At 40.2% G+C, this 14,487-nt stretch overlaps 1 long non-coding RNA gene across 1 annotated transcript in view; it reads left to right on the top strand.

Moving 5' to 3' along the window:
- Positions 1 to 2,134: 2,134 nt before the first annotated feature.
- The window catches only part of LOC138249184 (uncharacterized), a 229,788-nt gene continuing 217,435 nt past the window's right edge, over positions 2,135 to 14,487 (top strand). The window contains exon 1 of the long non-coding RNA XR_011194765.1: positions 2,135 to 2,322. This is a non-coding gene — a long non-coding RNA (uncharacterized lncRNA). The remainder of the gene's footprint in view (positions 2,323 to 14,487) is intronic.

A 14,487-nucleotide genomic window follows, 5' to 3' on the forward strand; every position in this document is an offset into this window, starting at 1 on the left:
TAAGAAATCGGTCCGCACTGATTAATTACATATTATTTTTAAACAAAAGTGTTCTTCTTTATTCTTATCTCAGAGGATCTCTGTATAAGTACTGTTGTATCCTTCAGTAATATTGGAATAAAGTTGAGAATTTTCTCAAGTAATATCCTACCACTTTTGAGGGAATTTCCATTTTGGATTTTTCTGTGACATTATGATATGTATTGGCTATATATATGAAAGAGTTAAAGAGATGGACAGAGAAATAAAATACATAAAGATCCAAATGATAAAGAAAATGGGCAATATACAAATAAAATACAAATAAATAAAAAATCTATAAAAACTTCAATTTACGAGATAAAAAGGTTTCTGTTTGATAAGTCAATTTGCACCCACTCCTGGAAAATCATTACTTTGTAATTTAAAATAAGTTTAAGCATGAGGGATAGGAGTCAATTTGTAGTAGCAGATTGAAATATAAGAGTGTTGGCACCACATGTATGAAATCAAGCAACTTAACTTTTTATAACACTACTTTTCCAGTACATTTATCACAAATTTGATTTCACCATTAAATTATATTTTGAAAATCAGGTGATTAATAACTTTGAATGGATTTTGTAGCATTTTGTCAAATACGTAGAATGACATATTTTAATTAAACCTAAGCTTGTCTTATGGAAAACATATCTGAATGTGCTCAACGGTAATAACTTTTAGGCATTCAGTCACTGTGAGGGCACACTTTTATATACATTGTGGGCGCATTTTTGTGTAATCTGCTCCCTAACTTTACGAGTGACTTAATAATATCTAAAAATAGGTTTTCCTGCAAAGACTATTCACTTTTCCTTGTCATGTAGAATTGCAGTGCCTATAAACTGCAGCTAGGTCAAAGCACAATGGTGCTTCTGGCAACCATATATTTTATGTTTTTTCATTTATGTGGTTGTTATAAATACACACCACAGCCTACATATGACTTGTAACTCACATACCATTTGGTGCATTTTTTGTGCCATTTACTTTCGTTTTACAGGAAATTTAACTAGACCAATTGGCTAAAAACACTCTTGCGAAAACCTTATTAGGGCCATGGTACATACACATGATGATGATGAATAGCAGTGTCACAGGTAAAAGAGTCTTAATAGCAACAAACACTTGATCCAAAGGGAAAAAAGGTCTGAAGTGAATATGCAGAAAAAGCATGCACAGTACATTGTTAAAAGAGGTCCCTTGAAAAATTGCCAATAAGTATAAGAGTTTCTCTGAGAATAAATCATACTTTTGAACTGCTTTCAGATCACCATGACTATTTCCCTTTAAAGAGCTCTAAAAAAAGTGAGTGAAAGGTGCACTTAAGAAGTAAGATAATTGAAAATTGTAATGAAATAAGAGAAAGTAATGAAGGGTACAGAGCCAAGCACAAGGTGAAATTTTGATATTACGGATGAGTTGAAAACACAGATTGCACTACCACTAAATGAACAGGACCACAGAAAGAGAAGAGAATTCTAATACCACCATACCAAATGAGTAGCAAACACATAAGAAATATAAAAACGCTGATGTTTTCAGTGCGGCACAACAGTATTTGTTTTACCCAATGTTAATTTGACACCGTAGGTTTTCAATGTAATGTAGATTTTCCTATTCCCATGACGGAAAGTCTTAATTTTATTAAAGACTCAGAGGCGAGTATTATGTGTTTCTTTTCTTAATTTAATAAATAGCAGCAGTCAAGAAACACACTACAATTCCCAGAAGGCCAGGGAACCAGAGCCAATGGGAATAAAAACGTAGTCCAAGTACTATTAACCAATCATATTACATACATGTGCATTATGACATCACTTGACTGCCCTCTTTTCTTGCTGCTCGCAGTCAAGTTAAGTACCGTTTTTCACTTTATATTTATATTATTAGACTTTATTCCTTTATTAATGTGGATATTTGATGTTGTTTCCTTTTAAATACGTTTTACGCGCTGCGCTCGCGTGTTTCACTGTTTTCCCTTTCCAGTCGGCAAGTTGCCACATCGGGTTGGCGCGCGGCACCTCGCGCGCTTCTTTTCCAACCGTCTGAAGTTTTCCTTCATAAGGCGGTTGGTCCGAGACGCTCAAGGCCTCGTCCGGTGTGCTGCGCGTCTGTTTTCTTCAGCGCGCTATTATTCTATTTATACTTCAAGCAAATTTAGTCTTTTGCTCACCTCGGAGCCTTCGGCAGCACGTCTTGCTGTGCCATTATCTCTACTTCGATGAAGCCTGGGATTTCCTGGTTCCTCTCCTTCAGCGACGCCCAACGTAGTGTGATTCTTGACTGCTGCTAATTTTTCAAGTAAGAAAAGAAACGCATAATGGGAGCCTTCGGTCTTGCCATAAAATTCTATTTATGAAGGTTAATTCTGCCCAGTCAAGTAGCTTTCTATGTGGGACATGACTGTTGAACTATGTGCAGCATTGCGAGTTTCATCATCGACAACTGTGTATTTTTCCAGGAACAAAATGCATACCTGTCTTCAGAAACGCATGCGCAATACAGCTGCGTCATAGCTGGCATGCTTGAGCATGTTATTAGTCACAAACTGTACAAATAGAGCTTTGACCTTTAATATATGAAAGACAACCTATTAAAAATATTTCAAGGTTGCCCTCTAGTAAGCTCCTGTACTACAAACCAAGGCACCTGTTATGGTGGCAATAAACATCTCCCACATGAAATTAGAATTAGAGCGTGCGGTTGTAAACGCTCGCATTTATTAAAGAGAGCTTAAAATTAGATGGAGCAATATCGCACTGCAGTATATTTTAATTGTTGCACAAAACGAGGCAATCTACAATAATGAATTATCATGACTAACTAGCCAAGAAGCACGGCGCACTTCGCTTCCCCAGACCCTTATCGATGCCTCTATCAGCTCCCTGCACATGGAGACTATTACTGCAGCTGTCACGGAATTAAATGAAATCTATCCAACAACATCTGGCTCTCGGGGAGGCAATGTGAATAAATTCATCAGTTTTCCCGAGTCCCGCTTGCCTGGCTCTAATTATGATGTAATGGAGGACATCAGCATGGGGCAGACTTGGTGATTAGCCCGGAGCAGCTGAGAAATAGATTTACTGAGATGAGCAAAGTCTTAGGCCAGCTGAATCAATTATCTTAATGCAAAGCACACATATACAAAGGCGACCTTGTGATTGTTAACAGTAAGTTACACTTGAACCCATTTAGGAGGGCAGACATTTCAAAATACACTACAGCAGCTAAATGCCAATTTTATCGCCTCGTTTGTTGGAAATTGGGATAATACTGTCCATTTACCTGCTCCGGGCCCGTAATTATTACAGTGCATGACCCGATTACGTTTTTATGAATGCGTGGATATTTTTCCCTATACACACAGGGCCATATTTATACTTTTTGACGCAAAACTGCGCTAACGCAGTTTTGCGCCAAAAAAATTAGCGCCGGCTAACACCATTCTGAAGCACCATGCGGGCGGCGTATTTATTGAATGGTGTTAGCCGACCGGCGCTGCCTGGTGTGCGTGAAAAAAACCCACGTACACCAGGCAGCGCCGGCGTAGGGAAAAATGGCGTTTGGGCGTCCAAAAATGGGGCAAGTCAGGCTGAGGCAAAAAAATAGTCTTAACCCGATTTGCGCCATTTTTTTTGGGCGCCCAGACGCCATTAACATGACTCCTGTCTTAGCAAAGACAGGAGTCATGCCCCCTTGCCCAATGGCCATGCCCAGGGGACTTATGTCCCCTGGGCATGGTAATTGGGCACAGTGGCATGTAGGGGGGCACAAATCAGGCCCCCCATGCCAAAAAAAAAATTAAAAAAAATACTTACCACAACTTACCTTTTCTTCCCTGGGATGGGTCCCTCCATCCTTGGGTGTCCTCCTGGGGTGGGCAAAGGTGGCAGGGGGTGTCCCTGGGGGTATGGGAGGGCACCTCTGGGCTCATTCTGAGCCCACAGGTCCCTTAACGCCTGCCCTGACCCAGGCGCTAAAATCCGGCGCAAATGCGGGTTTTTTAGTCCCGCCCACTCCCAGGTGTCATTTTTGCCCGGGAGTATAAATCCGATGCAATAGCATCGGAGTCATTTTTTAAGACGGGAACGCCTACCTTGCATATCATTAACGCAAGGAAGGTGTTCACGCAAAAAAATGACACTAACTCCATGAACTTTGGCGCTAGACGCGTCTAACGCCAAAGTATAAATATGGAGTTAGATTTGCGTCGAATTTGCGTCGAAAAAAACGACGCAAATTTGGCGCAAACGGAGTATAAATATGCCCCACAGTGAGCACACTCAAAAATATGTTTTGCGCGTATGGGGGGGAAAAAGCAGCAAACACCCAGGGCATGGTCGTTGACTGTTGTCCATCATTCTCTGTTATTACCTTAGCTTGTTGTATGCACTTCTGTGATAATGAAAGCCTGTCTGGGAAGGCAAGGGAAGAGAAGGGTAGGGAAAGGAATCCCCTACTTCAAGGCTGGTGCCAATGTAGTGCGTGAAGGATTAGGAATGTTTCATTTTTTTTGTTTTGTTCTTTAAACGATTTTACTGAATGGAAATGCATCATTAAACTGTGTCCACAAATGCTGCATTTTCTCTGATCATATTGTGGAAAATTTAGAGGCGCATCACATTATTTCTCTTTTCTATATTTAAGGCTTGTGCTGAGTTTAAATGATAACCCTAAACTCGTGTTGGCAGGTGCAGCTGGCACTTCTATCTGAAAAATTGTGTATGAAATGCAAGTACGCACGCATTCATTTACAGAAATGTGGAGTCAGTACTTATATCTATCTACCCGTGCCTCTACTTGTTTTTACGTTTACTTTAGCGTAACAAGGTACTGTGTTTTGCCAATGACTTTGGCTTGTTAATGCCTTTCTGAACCGTGGTACCATTGTGAAAGATCAAAACAGAAATATGCACAAACGTTATTGTTGTGCATGTTTCCAGTGAGGTATCAGCATCTTGCATTACTACATTTACAGGAAGACGACAAGAACACGTAGATGAAGAAAAATGAACTCACTACCATATCCACTTCTTGAGGCAGGGTAACACCAGTGCAACAAATGTACGTGTTTTTTCCTTATTTTGTTCATTGGCTGGATTGTCATCCCCATCAGCAAAGGATTTGAAACTGCCTAAGAAGACATTTGAGGAGGGCAAAAGGATGCTAAGGCTTTTATGAAGGAAACAAAAAGGATATCAGGTATCTGAAAGAGCGAACTGGGCTTGCACAGTGGGGAAACAACGATAACATGAAATGTGATTGACCAGTTGTGGATTTTCCTTGGAATGCCTCTGGCCGGATATTCTATCACTGATGCTTCAAATATGCTAGGTAACTGGGGGGAATGTTGTGGGCAGAGTGAGCCAGTTGTTAGAGGAAGAAGGAGCTGAAGGCCTGTGTCCCTGTTGAGGGAATATTGAAGCTGAATACTACTTGCCGTGCAATGTCATATCTCAATATTTATGGCGACAAGTTGACCTTTGAGGGGCAGGGATCCTTCCATCAACACCCCCCTGTTTGTGTCACTTAGGGATGAACAAGTTAATGCAAATGAGACACTGATACTGCAGTTGCTCCCCACTTCACTGAATTGATGTAAGAGACGAGCAAGAGGCTAAGTTGCATAAATTAAGGGATTTCAACTATTGCGCATAACCAATAGGACTGTTATAATTCATTTTGCTATGGAGAGTGGGCAGCACGAGCTTTGGCAACATTTGAAATTCTGGCAGAATATTATCAGCACTTGTGGTGGAAGTCTCTTACTTTCACAGCATGGTATGACAGCAACCTCAGCTCAGGTTTGCGTAGGAGAACATCATTGGCACGCGCTACGGAGACGGAGCACACAGGGTCTGAGCACACCGCAGGCTTGTGCTTGCATGCTACCCACTCTGGGGTGTTCCTCGGTGACATGTGTCACTATGTAGCATAATTATCTAGTTCCTATGCACACAGAAACTAGACAACCAGTAGCACTGAAACAGCATTCAACCTGTGGTAACCAGGAAGTGGTGCGTGTCATTTGTGAAGGTGTACCGTGTTACTGAATATATGGTTGCAATTAAACAACAAACATTTGGAGACTTGGATGAATGACTCCTAATCATACAAAGTACATGGTGATAGATTCTGCTGGTACATTCTGCTATAGCCATTGTGCACAATATTGCCGAATTTGTTCTGAATTTTGGAACAGAGAGCCTAACTCCTATATGGTGATAAGACAATACATATATATTTATTCATTTAGCAAGTTGACTTGTGTTATTTAACTTCTTTAGTTTGTTGAGCTAAGTTTATTTACAGGAACCCACCATGGCAGTAGCGAACCTGTCTCAATCTATATAATTTTTGTGTAAATCAGGAGAGCCCGTTTTACCATGGAAGAGGTGGAAATGTCCTTTGACTCGTATCTGGTAGCAATTCGGCAGGGAGAGGGGGAATTCTCAGTAGCGAGGAAACAGGCTGTGCAATTACTAATATTTGGGCATAGAAGGGTGCAATATTTATGAGAACCTAGAGGAAAATTGATGTTGGCACTGGAGATGGTAAGTCACAAGATGTACTTGAGATAACCATGCTGGAAAAAACACAAAGGGCCATGGATGAATGTGGTGATGTGGAGGCACACATTTTTATGAGGATCCAGGCTAAAGAGGAAAAAGAGGCTAACTATGTGTCATCTTTAAGGAATCTTGCACAGAGTTGTGAGTTTTGTGAATTTTGCCTGTTTTCTTCATTAAAGATCAATAGGTGTGTTGCACAAATGACCCAAATGTGGCGTAAAAATTATTGGCAAATAATCTTTCTCTCAAACAATCTAATGAGATTGCGAAGAGTATGGAACATGCCTCTAGCTGGGTCAAGGAAATGCGTGGAAACACATCTCAATCTGTGGAATGCAGGTGTCTACAACTACTGACTAAGGATCAGTTGATAAGTCATCTGCTGATAAGAAGCCTAATAACATGCAGAAACATGTTTTTCTTAAAACCTTGAGTGGCGAAGGTACAGGGAGAAAATTTTGACCTGGTGTAGGTAAATAATCTAAATTGTGTGTTGATCTCAGGGATCTCAACAAATGTATATGGGTGGATTGTTAAATGTTGCCAAATATCATGAAAACTCTTGCCACACTTAATGGAGCTGCTGTGTTTTTGTGATGGATTTATCTGCCACCTACCAGCAGGTGACGCTACATAAATACTTTAGGGTTCTCACTTCTTTTGACATGATTTTGGAAGCATACAGATTTAAAAGGTTTCTGTTAGAAATGGGGTCACTAGTTGGCAGTGTTTTGCACCTTGTCCAAGAATGGACCTTAGGTAATAGAGTCACACAGTTAAGAAAACCACTACTCACTTTCTTTCGTAGCTTGGCTCAAGCAGTTAGGCTTATCTCAGAAGCAATGTGGAAAGTATTTGTACACACCCCCGGTAACACAGTGAAAACACCACAAAAGTACTCCATACCAGTTAAGAAAAATCAACAATATTTAACTGAGTAAAACAAGACCCCAAAACTGCAAAAATCCAACATACACAAGTAAAGATTCAGATTTTCAAAGATTAAGGGGCATATTTATACTCTGTTTGCGCTGATTGTGCGTCAAAAAATTTGACGCACATTCGGCACAAACCCTGCCCCATATTTATAATTTGATACCTCATCCCGCGGACGTCAAAATTCCACCATGTGCGTCATTTTTTGGAAGGGGGAAACTGCCTTGCGTTAATGATATGCAAGGTAGGCGTTCCCTTCCAAAAAATGACTTTAAGGCCTGTGCGCCTTATTTATACCCCAGCGTCATTTTGATGCACAGGAGAGGGTTGGCCTTAAAAAACGTCACTCAGCCTGTTGTGCGCTGTTTTTTACTGCCAATGTCATAAAGACAGCAGGAGGCTCAAGAGAAGGCAGAAAGCATGGAAGACTAGAGCTCTGGCAGTCCTGGGCTACTCAGGATATGAGTGCAGGGATAAGGCTTGTGCAGGGCTGGAGCGCTGTAGGTCTGGGTGGCTCAGGAGTTGAGTGCAGGGGTGACTCTTGTGCTGGACAGGAATGCAGGAAGATCCGGGTGACTCAGGAAGTGAGTACAAGGATCTTGCTTACGCAAAACAAGTATGAGGCCAAGCGCCAATGCAGGTTCAGAGGGTTCCAGAAAGGCACATGTCCCACATGGAAGCATGGAATTATCACATTAAACCTTGGAAAAATCATGTTCCATACAAGAGATAGAAGCAACAACAGGCAGCAGGAACAAACGTAATTGATAACAATAACAAGTACAATAGAACCCCAAGTGCATGTTGGTACAATGCAGTGGTTCACAGTGGAAACTTGAATATTACTCAATAGACATGTGATATCTACAGGTGCTAAATAGACCAAACTTGCATAGCAACATTACAGAAGGGTCAATGGTTTAGGCTTTCTAGAAGGGTGGAGTTAGAATGACATGAGCCCGGCGAGTAATAACCACCGCACATAGGGCGCATCATGGACTTATGAAAGGGAAGAGGTCAGTGATGGGGCTGAAGAGAGCCACTGCAGTCTCCGTATTAAAAGCTCATTTTCCTTTTTGAGGGATTATGTTTTGGGTGAAAAGTGATAGAGGATGACGTATAGAAATATATGTTATTGCAATTATTCTGAAGTTATAACCACTATGTACATACATATTGGAAAACAATTAATAAGTAACCAAATTGGGTTATCATATTGTAGAAACAACATTTTCGTATATAATTCTCAATTTTGTTTCCTTTATTCCTATTTGGATTTTACAAGCTATAACTTTGATCCTATGCGCTATATGTATGTTTCTTTTACGAAGTGGGGTTTTGCATTTAAGTTTTATAAAGAGGGAGACTCATTGTGCCTTGTCCTTGGAATGTCACTGACCAAATATTCTATCCGTGATGCTTCATGGATGTTAGGTAACTGGGTGGAATGTTGATGCCAAATCCAGAGAAAACAAAAACAGTGAAGTCCTATGGCACACCCTCCCATGCAAAAAAAACTAGAAAGATCTCAAAAAGTAGAATCAGGTTTTTAAGAGAGATGAAAAAAGCAAGGAGAGGTATTGTAGGATGCTGGCCTGGCTTATAGTGGGTGCCTGATGGTACTTACACCTTGTGCCAGGTCCAGTTATCCCTCATTAGTAGATTAGTAGTGTTCTAGCAGCTTAGGCTGATAGAGGTAGCTATAGCAGAGCAGCTTGGGCTGAACTAGAAGGTATGCAAAGTTCCTTTATCATATAGGTACTATATCATAAGAAACACAATACTCAGGGTTACTAAAAAGAAAGGTACTTTACTTTAGTGACATTGTGCCAAAAATATCTCAGAGGTATACTTCCTTAGTAGGTAAGTGAAATACACAAAATATACACACAAACCAAAATCAGGTAAGTTAGCAGTTAGAAAAATAGTGCAAACACTGTAGAATACAATAGGATGCAATAGGCCTAGGGGCAACACAAACCATATACTCTGAAAGTGGAATGTGAACCACGAAGGGACCCCTAGGCTAGTGTAGTATGTAGAGGGTCACTGGAAGTGTAAGAAAACATTAAGGGTGTCCAAGGTACCCCGCCCCAAGACCCTGGAAAGTAGGAGTAAAGTACTATTATTTCCCAAGAAACACACTAAACTCGTGATAGAGGATTTTGCAAAGACCACAACAGACTGCAACACACTGAAGATGGATTCCTAGACATGAGGACCTGCAAAAGCAGGGGACCAAGTCCAAGAGTCGTGAAAGTGTCCAGGAGGGGCAGGAGCCCACTAAACCTCGGATGAAGGTGCAAAATGGCTGCCTCTGGATAGAAGAAGCTGAATATTTTGCAACAATGAAAGGTACTAGGAACTTCTCCTTGATGCAGAAGATGCCCCACGGAGTGCTGGAGGATGCAGAGTTGTTTTTTGGCAAAAGACTGCAAACAAGCCTTGCTAGCTGCAACAGTTGTGGTTGAAGAAAAAGGGTGCTGCCCGGGCCCAGGAAGGACCATGATGTCGCTACTTAGAAGAGGAGACAGAGGTGGCCCTCAGCAATGCAGGGAGCCCATGCACAAGAAGGTAGCACTAGTAGAAGTCCTCAAACATGGGTTCAAGAAGACTGAGCATGGCGGTCATCTCAACAATACAAAAGAGGGTCCCACAAAGCCGGAGGTCAACTCATGGAGTTGAGCAACGCAGGACAGAGTGCTGGGGACCTGGGCTTGGCTGTGCATGAAGGATTCCTTGGAAAGATGGTGAAATAATGAGTGAAATGGCGCTCCTACTTTCAAATCAAACTGCCCATGAATAAATTACACACAGTGCCAAAACTAAGGTTTCACCCCCCAACACCCTACATGATAACAAAGAGTTATCTAACAATGCAATAAGTAATGGCACACGTGTAAATAGAATAAATCAGTACATGAAATGTCACAAATACAATAGAGAATTAATAATATATTCAAAATACAGTCCTTTCCAGAGTTCAATAAATGTTTAATTCACAAAATTGAAATTCTACAGTCCGATCTACATGTTCCATCCATAAATTCTCACATGAAATATGGTCCTTTTTCCAATAGCATTCTCTAATCCAAAAAGGTCAACACGTGTTTCATCCGGGGAGTGCCCCTGGATTTCTTCAGGACCTCCTAGAATGGTATTACCCATAAATGACATATAAATATTCAACATATATATTACATTCTTATTTTGGTTAATAATAGTACACCAATATATCCATATCAAATAGTGGGAACCATGCAAGTTATTCATCTAAACCATTCCGTGATATCCCATTATGTGACCATCTTGTCCATGTGAATAGTAATACAATAAAATTAATTGAATTAAATTTAAAATAAAAAATAAAAAATAAAAAAATTAAATTAAATGTGCCATGTATAGAACATGCTCAGAAAGTAAAATTATCAACCACAAAGGTGCTTCATATTTAAAGGAAACCTCATGTATCCATTTAAACCCAAAATGTGCATACCCCATGAGACATATAATATATACCTTTAAATTGGATAGTATTTTCTTATCCAATACCTTGGAATCCTGTTCTTTCTTAAGAATTTAAAAGTATATAAATGTGAACTAAAAATAGATAAAAAATAATTAAATATCCAGTATATCGCATGTTCTTCAACAAATATATGTTATAATATTTATAATCTTCGCTCACCACTCTTCCAATATAGTATCTGTATAAACTGTGTAGTATGTTAGCACATACATATATCCAACTTCGTCTCCTACAATAAATATCATGAGAGACCCAAATTAAAGAGCTTTTCAACACCACATTATTCAAATAAGCTAACCACCTAGAACTGAATACATCTCTTACCCGTATATGGTTTCAAGTTTAGAGTTTAGAGTTTAACTTCTCACCGCGAGTACGCCGACACACCGCTATCCAAACCGGAATCCCTCCGAATACGTCATATTTAAAGCCCGTGGTCATGTCATAATAATAGAAAACGGACTCCGGAAATATCCAAGTCCGTGTTGGGAAACATAGAAGACGGACTAATCCTTCCAATACGATCGTCTTTCTCCAATGGCTAAATATGTATACATCTGCTATCCTGCCGGGTATAACACCCCAAAATATATTAGGTCAAAACATTAACAGAATAAGGAATATGAAATTATAAAAAATAAGACAATCATTTTTACATTATAATTACCTTTATAGTAACCGAAATGAAACCGCTCATTCACTAATTTTACCACATCTCTCTATTTTGTCCTATTTCCATTATCATATCTTATCTCTATTAAAACAAATACGGGTTCCTAGTTTAATCTCACATTCATACTATTTTGTACTCATGCACAAAACGTTCCCCACAGATAAACCATAAGATATAAGATATCCCGATCCAATTTAATGTGGCTAAAAGTGCTAGTAGAATCATTAAACATTAAAAGAAGATAAACCTAGAATTCTTAAGTCTATGTAATCTAATAAGATTACATTCGAGACCACAGTACAAAGCAAAACCGAAACATATCGAAAAATATAACATATGCAATATAAAATGTAAAACAATGCTGAAAATCAACCTCCGTATCTAAAATCAAAATATTAAATCCTCAGCCCCTATTTTATATATTGCATGTAAGATCTCAACTACAATTACATCTTCCAAAGATAACCCTCTTTATAATGCATTTGTTATATCTCCAATCCTTGGAATTTATTTTACTGGTCTCCGAGAAAATATTCCATCTCATAGTCCGTATTTAAACCTCGCTCCACAGCTCCTAACCTAATAATCCAAATCGACTCTCTTCTCCGTAAGACTAGTTCCCTATTACCCCCTCGTGGATTCCGCTCACAATAGTCAAAGCCAAAAAAATTAAATTCTTTATGAATTCCTTGTGCATCACATACTTTCAAATGCGAAGCTATGGGGTATCATTAGTCTTCCTGCCTAATCGCTCTCCAATGTTCAGCAATTCTCACCTTGAGAGGGTGTATCGTACTTCCCACATAAATCCTCTCACATTTGCAAACAAGCATATACACCACAAATTTAGTATTACAGTCTATATGTGATTTAATATCCACTCTATGACCACTCCTGTCATAAAAGTATTTTTTAGCTTGCCAAGCCCATTTGCACATTGCACATGAGCCACATCTATAAAAACCCAGATTAGCAGCTGCAGTTCACACGGTGCACAGGATTACTGTCAGGAGAGGGGAGGCAAGGACTTACCTCCTCCAAATTTGGACAGTTGGACAGATGGACAGTTAGGGTAACTTGGGTCCACCACCTGTGTCCCAGGGGCTACGCTTGTCAGGATGAGAGGGGTCCCAGAGTACCAGTGACGCTGAAGTTTGGTGCCTGCTGGAGCAGGGTGAAGATTCTGTCAACCCATGGGAGATTTCTTTGTGGCTTAAAGTGCAGGATGAAAGCAGGCAGCCCCCAAAGCATGCACAGGTAGTGGTGGTATAAAGTACTGCACCTCCTGTAGGTAACCAAATGATGTAAGTGAATCTGTTTTTTAGAAGTAGCAGATGGTGCAAGTGGTCAAGTGCCTCACTACCCATTAGCACAAATGATGTGTATGCATATACACAAGTGACAAAAGACAAAGCCGAACACAGCACACAAAGTATAAAATAGTAATGCAGTAAACCAGTAAATTAAGATATATGAAGAATCCGTCGGTAAATAAAGTGAATCACTGTATCTTTATTTTGAACAACAGTCTTGAGAGTAGAATAACAACTCCATCAAGCACAGCCAACATGTGTTTCATCACTACGTGACTTCTTCAAGGCTGTAAAAGATGTACATACAATATATATTTTGTTCGACTAGTCAAGTGAAAACATAGAAATATGTGCAAAAAGTGTTGGTAAGTGATCCAGGTAAGTAGTGTAAAATTAAGTTGTAAACATACATGTCAATGGAAGTACAAAGATTTTAACTAAAAAAGAGACAGCACCATCGTGAATTGAAAGCAAAGTAGTTGAATATAAGAAAAAACATTAGAACAGAATTCCTGGGCTAGTCCAAGGACTTTCAGAAGGTTCAATCACTCCTAGATCTAACATTTTCTGAACCTCTTGTTTAATGCAGTTCCTGACATGGTCAGGCTGCCTATAAATCTAACTTTTGACAGGTAGACTGTCTCCAGTGTCGATTATGTGCTCACACCAAGTAGTTGTACCTGGGATCAGTGAAAAGAGGTTAGAGAACTGATCTAAGAGATTCATGCAATTGTCCTTCTGCTCAGCAATCTGCAAGCACAACTCCCTCCACTAAGCCATCAGCTTCAGTGGTGGAGAAGAGGTCAGGGAGAGGGTCACTCTCTTCTTCCTGCCCCTCATCAGTGGCCATGAGCAGGGTTAAGTCAGCCCTGTCATAATAAGTTTTCAGGCGGTTGACATGAAGCACCCTAAGGGGACTTTTGGCAGTTCCCAAGTCTACCAAATAGGCGACCTCACCTTTTTTCTCCACTCCATTTGCCCTGGAGTGTTCTTGGGGCCACAGACTCCAATACCCACACCTTCTGTCCTAGATGGTACTGAGTCAGGACAGCCTTCTGGTCATGCCATTGCTTTCGGAGATGTGGACTGGCCTGAAGGTTTTTACTGGCCCTTTTCATGTACTCAGCCATTCTAGATCTTAAGCCAAGTACATAATCCACAATGTCTTGCTTGGGAGCTTTTAAAGGTTGTTCCCAACCCTCCTTTACAAGAGCAAGGGGACCTCTTACAGGGTGCCCAAAGAGGAGTTCAAAGGGGCTAAAGCCCACTCCTTTTTGGGGTACCTCCCTATAAGCGAAACAGAGGCATGGCAATAGGACATCCCATCTCCTCCTGAGTTTTTCAGGGAGTCCCATGATCATGACTTTTAGAGTTTTATTAAACCTCTCAACCAGACCATTTGTCTGTAGATGATAAGGAGTAGCGAAATTGTAAGTTACA

Source organism: Pleurodeles waltl, chromosome 8 (genome assembly GCF_031143425.1).
Source record: "Pleurodeles waltl isolate 20211129_DDA chromosome 8, aPleWal1.hap1.20221129, whole genome shotgun sequence".
Lineage (NCBI taxonomy): Eukaryota > Metazoa > Chordata > Amphibia > Caudata > Salamandridae > Pleurodeles > Pleurodeles waltl.